Below are 8,202 nucleotides of genomic sequence, written 5' to 3' on the forward strand. Positions count from 1 at the left end.
GACTGCCACTGTAGGTAGCTCCAGCCCCAAGGCCTCGGCTGCACTACGCACCACCACTGCATAGGACGCTCCCTCCTCCTTAGCCACAGTAGGGGGAGAAAGCATACCAAGGTCTGGGGAGGTTTCCAGACCACTGGTGTCACCCAATTCGTCTCTCTAGTTCTGTTCTTCCAGCTAGTCTGTCAAAGAGTCCAACGACCGCTCCCAGTTCTCATCACCACCCTGTGGGTGATAGGGAACACATGGGAAGCAAAAGGGAACAACAGTACCCTCTGGCGTCGAATCTGACATCGGCTGATGTCGGTTCTGCTCCGGGTCCATCTCTGGGATGAGAATGGGGGCGGCACCGGCCAGGGGGCATGGCTGACGCAGGGGGCATCGTCACTGGGATTGGCGCTGGGGAAGGGTGAGTAAGATCGACCAGCGTTGATCCGGGCCCAGGCCTGGATACACGGGGGCCTGCTGAAGCCACTGGCATTGAAGGCCCAGGGCCCCCAACTGGCTCCGCGAGGCCCAAAGGTGGGCCACTGGGGTTGGGCTGCCCAAATACACATTGAAGGGCTTCGTAGAACGTATGATGATGGGCAGGGTAAAGCCTGGCTCCTGGGAACGGGGGAGGTGTGGAGTCATCCCTGAATCAGGCACCGGTAACGATGCCTTATCACGATGATGCTCAGGATCCTGTGTCTCGTCAGACGACCGACGGGGTGAAGGCGAAGAGCAACGGTGCTTCTTCGCCTTCTTCTTGTGCTTCGACTTACTCGAGGAGTGCGAAGACGTGGACGAGGTGTGGTGGCTCCCCAACCAGTATTGAGACCTTTGTTTAGAAACTGTTTTAATGCTTAGAAAGCAGTAGAAATTCTCATAGAACACTGAAAGCATAGAAAGCTCCCAGGCTGCATTGCAAATACACAGTCTGAAAAGACTGAACAGCTAACCTGTAGCTGCATAGCAATAAACTGACACCGTGTCTTTAAGGCACTCATGACCCCCAGCTTCCCATCATGCCTCAGGGGTGACAGTTAGGTCAGTTGTTCTTTCCGGCTCCTTCAGGAAGGATCCTGGTAACACAGCTCCACTCATTTCTGATTTCTGTCAGAAATTCACTTCATTTTTCACAACTTTTTTGACTTACTTCGACGTTTTACATCTTGTCAAGTAAGAATCTGTCTTTTGTTGACAGTTTTTTGGGCATTTTCTATCTTACAATGCCTTCTCTTTTTGATGCCTGCCCTTCTTGTGGTAACAAGAAGGCCAAGACAGACAACCATGAAGTCTGTATACTTTGTCTACCTGAAGAACATGATCCAAGGACCTGTCCTCACTGCAAAACCCTGCCAGGAAGAACTCCTAAGGACAGGGAGAGAATTCGCATCTATGGCCTAGCACATAGGTCATCTAGAGGAAGGTCTCCGGTAACGAAGGGCTCCAAGAGGTCTAGAACACCTTCTAAGGACAAGACTTCACACCCTTCAGCTTCAGCGTCTGGCTCGCGCTGAGAAAAGAACTACAGGTGGGTCATTTATCTAAAAAACGATCTTCGACAGCGGGCTCGCCGTCGAGAAGAGATTCAGGTACGTCGTCGACGTCGAGAATTCAAGAGCCTCCGCCGTTGTCAACTCGGCGATGAACGGCGTCGAGGACTGAGACCCCTCCGCCGTCGTCAACCCGGCGACGATCGGTGTCGAGGAGCATCACACCTCCGCCGTCGTCAACCCGGTGACGATCGGCGTCTAGGAGTAGAGACCCTCCGCCGTCTTCGACAAGACGTTCGGCGTTGAGAGCAGGCTCACCTCCGTCGTCGCAGATACAGCGATCGATGTCGAGAGCCCAGAGTCCTTCGCCGTCGGCAACCAGGCGTCGCTCGGCGTCGAGGATGAGATCTCCGTCGTCGTCTCGTTAGCGTTCGGCGTCGAGGGTGCCAAATACCCCTCCACCATCGTCGTGTAGACCCTCGACGTCGAGATTGGCTGCTCCGCCGTCGTCCCAGCGACGTTCGGCGTCAAGAGAGATGCTCCCTCGTCAGCTGTACATCGCCGTTTGATGGCGAGACATCACCGATCTTCATCAGCCTTTCACCGGCATCGCTTGCCGTCGAGGCATTCGACGTCAGAGAACCCGACGTCGAAACGAGGATCGACTTCGAGGGACTTCTGTCCGACGTCGAGGCCCGCTTCAGAGAGATCCAGAGAAGGATCGGTGATTCTGGTGACGGAGTCAGCATCCTGCCACTCATCCTCGCGTTCGTCCAGGCGAGCTTCTTCAAGGTCAGCCTCTCCAGAGGCTAGAAACCCTGCCCACAAGTCACCTTTGCGACGGACGGAGCCATCTTCTACTGAGGTGCGGGTTGTCCCCGAGGTGGAATCTGCCATTGCATCACTGGCGACATTCAGGGGCTACGAGGCGGATGCAGGAGTACGCCAGTCCTATGCACAGGTCTCCTCTTCAAAGACTGGTTGAAGAATCGGACAGACACAGCCCTCCCAGGCACAGAGTACAAGCTGAGAGATCACCTGTGAGGAGGCCTGCTAGATCTCGTTCCCCAGAAGGGAGGACCGCTCAAGCAGATCACGAGATAGGAGGCGCAGTGCTCATCACAGGAGTAGGAGAACACCGTCTACTTCTTCTATCTCCTCTACCCACTCTTCAAAGAGGGATTATTCCCCCACGCTTTCGGATAGCCCTATCTCTAGGGTCTCACCGATTGATGACATTAATACGTACCATGATGTCCTGCAGAGGGGAGCTCAGAAACTCAACATTGTAATGTCTGTTCCCCAGGTCACCACGACAGTGATTTTTGAGACACTTCACCAGAAGTCTGCGTCTCGTCCATTACTTCCATTGGTTCCAGGGATTGTGGAACCTGTCATGGACATATTCCTGTCTCCAGCGACCATTAAGGTGGTGCCGGCTCGCATCCAAAAGAAATACAAGCCAGCTTCCTCTGACCCGGTCTTTGTTAAGACTGATCCCCCTGCAGACTCGGTGATCGTAGCAGCAGCACGTAAAACACATGCGGTCACTGCTACCTCTTCAGTTACTCCAGATAAGGACAGCAGATCCCAGGACTCGTGGGGTCGCAAGGTCTGCAACTCTGCCGCTTCTACACTGAAGGTCTACAGTGCGGCCACGCTTTTGGGCAGATATGATAGAGCATTATGGGATTCCATGGAGCGCTTCAAATCCAAACTGCTAAAAGAAGACCAGAAAGACTTTGAAGAGACACTGACAGAGGGCTGTCTGGTGGCGAAATGCGCCAGAAGGTCGTCTTGGTTACGCTTGACAGGCCTCAAACCGGATGCACAGCAACGCATCTTAAACCTTCCATTCTCTGGTTCCTCTCTCTTCGGCTCCCAAACTGACCATGAGATGAGTAGAATGAAAACCGAGCTGGACACTCTCAAAGCGGTCGGCTTGGAGAAGAAAAAGGAGTTCAAGCACCGATACAAGACCAACCAGCGCAAGGGGGCTCAACAGAGGGTTCAAACCCCTCAGTGGTCCCAGAACAAGAATCAGGGCAAGTCCCAGTTTCGAGGAGGAAAATCTAACAGAGGTAGAGGTGGTCACCAACAGCAGTCCTCTACCACGGCGAGAGGAGGAAAATCATGAACAGTGGCTTCCTTCGCCGCCGTTGCCCACTCCAGTGGGAGAAAGTGCTTCTCAACATCTAGCAGAGTGGGCCAGCATCACAGGAGATCGCTGGGTGCTGAATATACTACGCAATGGATATGGGCTACGTTTCCGTGCGTTTCCAAAGGACATTCCACCTAAGAAGTCTCGTCCTCATCAATTAAAGCTGCTTCGGAAAGAGGTGAGAGCTCTTCTCCAAAAGCAAGCGATAGAGGAGGTTCCATCCTCTCAAAGAGGAAAAGGAGTTTACTCCAGATATTTTCTTGTCCCCAAAAAAGATCAGGAGGGCAAGTTTCGACCAATCCTAGACCTTCGGCTTCTGAACAAGGTCATAATCAAAGAGAAGTTTCGCATGTTGGCCCTTCACCAAATATGTCCACATCTACGAGCAGGCGATTGGATGTGTTCGGTGGACCTCCAAGATGCGTACTTCCACATCTCCATTGCAAAACATCATCGGAAGTACCTGCAGTTTGTGGTCGGCCACAAACATTATCAATACAAGGTCCTGCCCTTCGGGCTGAAGTCGGCTCCGCGAGTCTTCACCAAATGCATGGCGGCGGTGGCAACTTTTCTTCACAGAAAAGGTCTCTTCGTCTATCCATACTTGGACGACTGGCTCCTGAAAGGTCCATCCCCACTGCAAGTGAGGCGCGACTTCCAGTTTTGTCTGCAACAGCTGCACGACCTCGGACTGCACGTCAACATGGAGAAGTCGGTGCAGCAACCCACCCAGTCTATCCACTACCTCGGCTCCGTTCTAGACACAAGCGTGGGAAGAGCGTATCCTTCGGAGGAGAGACTGTCTTCCATGAGACAGAGGTGCAGGCTTCTGCTCCAGGTGCAGAATCCGACAGTCCGGCAGGTGGCATCCCTGCTAGGATCGATGGTATCCTGCATCTTTCTCATTCCCAACGCCAGGCTGAGGATGCGTCCTTTGCAGCAGACACTGGAGGACCAGTGGGATCAGTCAACAGGTCGCTGGGAGGATCAGATCTCTCTCTCCCAGGCGGCAAGATCCTCCCTCTCATGGTGGATTCAGCAGCGGAATCTGATGGTGGGAGTCCCTTTTCACCAGCCACTACCAGCACAATCGGTGGTGACAGACGTGTCTCTGCAAGGCTGGGGGGCACACATGGGGTGCCTTCAGATACAAGGGCGGTGGTCGGCAAAAGAAAAGACCTACCACATCAACATGCTGGAGCTACGAGCGGTCCATCTATCTCTAAAGGCTTTCCTGCCGGCAATAGAGTCCGATTCGGTCCTGGTCCAAACCGACAATACGACGACCATGTTCTACCTGAACAAGCAGGGTGGGACTCGGTCGCGTCCTCTCTCCCTGGAGTCACAAGCGATCTGGCACTAGCTGCTTGCCCGGAACCTCTCGGTGGTGGCGGTGCATCTTCCAGGAGAGCTAAATGTCGAGGCAGACGCACTCAGCAGGCACTTCGAAGATCAGCCAGACTGGGTGCTAAACGACGAGGTGGTGCCAGATCTTTTCCATCGTTGGGGTCGTCCGGATATAGATTTATTCTCGGACGAAGAAAACACGAATTGCCACACCTCGCGTCCAGATTCCACCGTCCAGGGACAAGGGGGAATGCTCTTTTGATGGACTGGTCAGGGACATTTGCCTACGCCTTTCCTCCTCTGCCCCTGATCCTGAAGGTGGTGTCCAAGCTACTCAGATCCAGCATGACCATGATTCTGATAGCTCCAGACTGGCCAAGGCAGTGGTGGTACCCGGACCTTCTTCATCTGTCGGTACTTCCACACAGGACACTGCCTTGCAGGCCGGACCTGCTGACCAAGATGGGAGGGAGGATTCTTCATCCCAACCTTCCCTCACTGAACTTGACAGCATGGCTCCTGCGGTCCTGCAATACGGACTTTTAAAACTGCCTCCTGATTGCATGCATATTTTGAAAGAAGCGAAGAGACCCTCCACAAGAACGTCTTAGGCGTTTAAATGAAAGAGGTTTTTTCTGTGGTGTAGAGAGCATCACTTTGATCCTATGAAGGGGCAGGAGGATGTCATTCTCCCTTACCTTCTGTACTTAGTAAGATCTGGTCTAAAGTATGCTTCTATCAGAGTGCATTTATCTGCCATTACAGCGTACAGGAAGTCGCCTAGTCAGCCCTCGTTTTCCAGATGCAGGTGGTCAAGGATTTCTTACAGGGGCTAAAGAAAGTCTATCCCCCTGTGCGAAACCCTTCTCCTCCGTGGGAGTTGAACCTGGTGTTATCACAGTTGATGGGCCCTCCTTTTGAGCCAATCCACAGAGCTACCTTGCAGCATTTGTCTTGGAAGGCCGCTTTTCTGGTAGCCATTACATCTGCGCGCAGAGTAAGCGAGATCCAAGCACTGTGTACCAATGAGCCTTACACTGTTTTCCACCATAACAGAGTAGTCTTGAGAGCGCATCCTTCTTTTCTCCCTAAGGTGGTGTCTAATTTCCATATCAATCAGTCCATTTCCCTGCCATCTTTTTCCCCTAATCCAGCGACCCCGGCTGAGCGGTCGCTTCATTCCTTAGACCTTAAGAGGGTGCTTAAGTTCTACCTGGAAAATACCAAAGGCATTAGGAAGACAGATCAATTAATTGTCAATTATGGCGCCATGAGAACTGGCTTCCCAGCCGCTAATAGATCCATTTCGAGATGGATTGTGTCCTGCATTACCTTAGCTTACCAGCTGGCGAAGAGGCCTTTGCCTTTACCTCCTAAGGCGCATTCCACCAGGGGGAAAGCGACCACTGTTGCTTTCTTACATGACGTCCTATGTAAGAGATTTGCAAGGCCGCAACCTGGAAATCAGTTCATACTTTCACAAGGAACTACTGCCTAGAATCTGATTCCAGGGCTGATGCTCAAGTAGGCCAGGCCTCCTTGAGGAATCTTTTCGGATAGTGGTTTGCTCTATCCTAGGTTGGCTTTTTCTGAGCTTACTGATCATGTTTTTCTGTCTTCTCCTTTGCCCGCAAGGAGATGAGGTGAGGCTCGCTATTCTATTCTAATGTTTATGACTGTTGATGAGGATCCCCTGGAAGAGAAGGATTAGTTACTAACCTGTAATCCTAGTTCTCTTCCAGGGGTATCCTCATCAAAGTCTTAAGCAACCCTCCCGCCTCCCCGGGCAAAGGACTATTTTCATTTGGAGAGATTGTTAACCTTCTTGTTCCATGGTTTTTTCAGTCTCCGCAAAGAACAACTGACCTAACTGTCACCCCTGAGGCATGATGGGAAGTTGGGGGTCATGAGTGACTTAAAGGCACGGTGTCAGTTTATTGCTATGCAGCTACAGGTTAGCTGTTCAGTCTTTTTAGACTGTGTATTTGCAATGCAGCCTGGGAGCTTTCTATGCTTTCAGTGTTCTATGAGAATTTCTACTGCTTTCTTAGCATTAAAACAGTTTCTAAACAAACTTTGTTGTTGTTTCTCATGTTTCTAATGCATGTCATTCATGTTTGGTGGAAATTCTTTACAGCATGATTCAGCTCTGATTTTTATTAGGCTGCGATTGCTTGTTTATATATATATATATATATATATATATATATATATATATATATATATATATATGGTTATATATATGTGGGGCACATATAATATAGTGTTTCCGGGGTCCTGCGCATGGGCGGGAATATTCTAATGCTTATGACTTTGATGAGGATACCCCTGGAAGAGAACTAGGATTACAGGTAAGTAACCAATCCATCTTCACTTGGACTCTGTCCAGCAGCCCCCTGACGATGACGCCTTTTCCTCGGACACTGTATTATGACATGCCCCGCTAAACTCCACCTTCTTAGGAACTTTTCTCCAAAATGTTTTCCAAGTCCAAAGGTAAGCCAATACTGGGTCCAATCCACCTTGTATATCTGCCCGTGCTCCATCGCTGTTGGCCTTTACTTTGGAATTTGCCCAGGTCTCGCACAACAGATCCCGCGGTTGACGCTTTAATGTTTTATGTGGTAGTTTGCATTAAAATATAAACATTTCATAACTCCGGTTCAACTGATTGGATTTAATTTTTTTTAGTGTCATTGTTTCATTAAAATGTATTTTATTTTTCTATATTGGTTTGGGATTTTTCTTGTTTTGGGGATGTGTAATGGCCAAACACGACTGCTGGGGATTATGGGGTATTTGGTTTGGATGTGGAAGGTGATCTGTTGGATTATGGTGACTATGTATCTTTGGAGGAAGGTGTGATTCTGGTTGAAACGATTGTGGCAATCAAAATGGAGGAAAAGAAGGAGCATGGGAGCATAATGCTAATGGCAGGAGGAGCATTAGTGTTTTGCAGGGCGCAGAGGAATTGCCAGTATGGGACAGGGGGGTGGAGAAGAAGTGCAGGGTGAAATGTTTGGCGGCACGTCCTGCGTTGACAACAGGTAGGATGTTCTGCCACAATGCTGGTATTAAAGGTAGGGGTCAGGACAGATCCATTGTGAGGTTGGTATCAATCAATCAATCAATCAAATAGCATTTGTAAAGCGCAACACTGTCACTCTTAGGGGTATCTGGGTAGTACCCAGGTACCCAGATAGTAGAAGATGGGAGTAG

This window comes from Lissotriton helveticus, chromosome 2_1, assembly GCF_964261635.1.
Source record: "Lissotriton helveticus chromosome 2_1, aLisHel1.1, whole genome shotgun sequence".
Classification (NCBI taxonomy): Eukaryota; Metazoa; Chordata; class Amphibia; order Caudata; family Salamandridae; genus Lissotriton; species Lissotriton helveticus.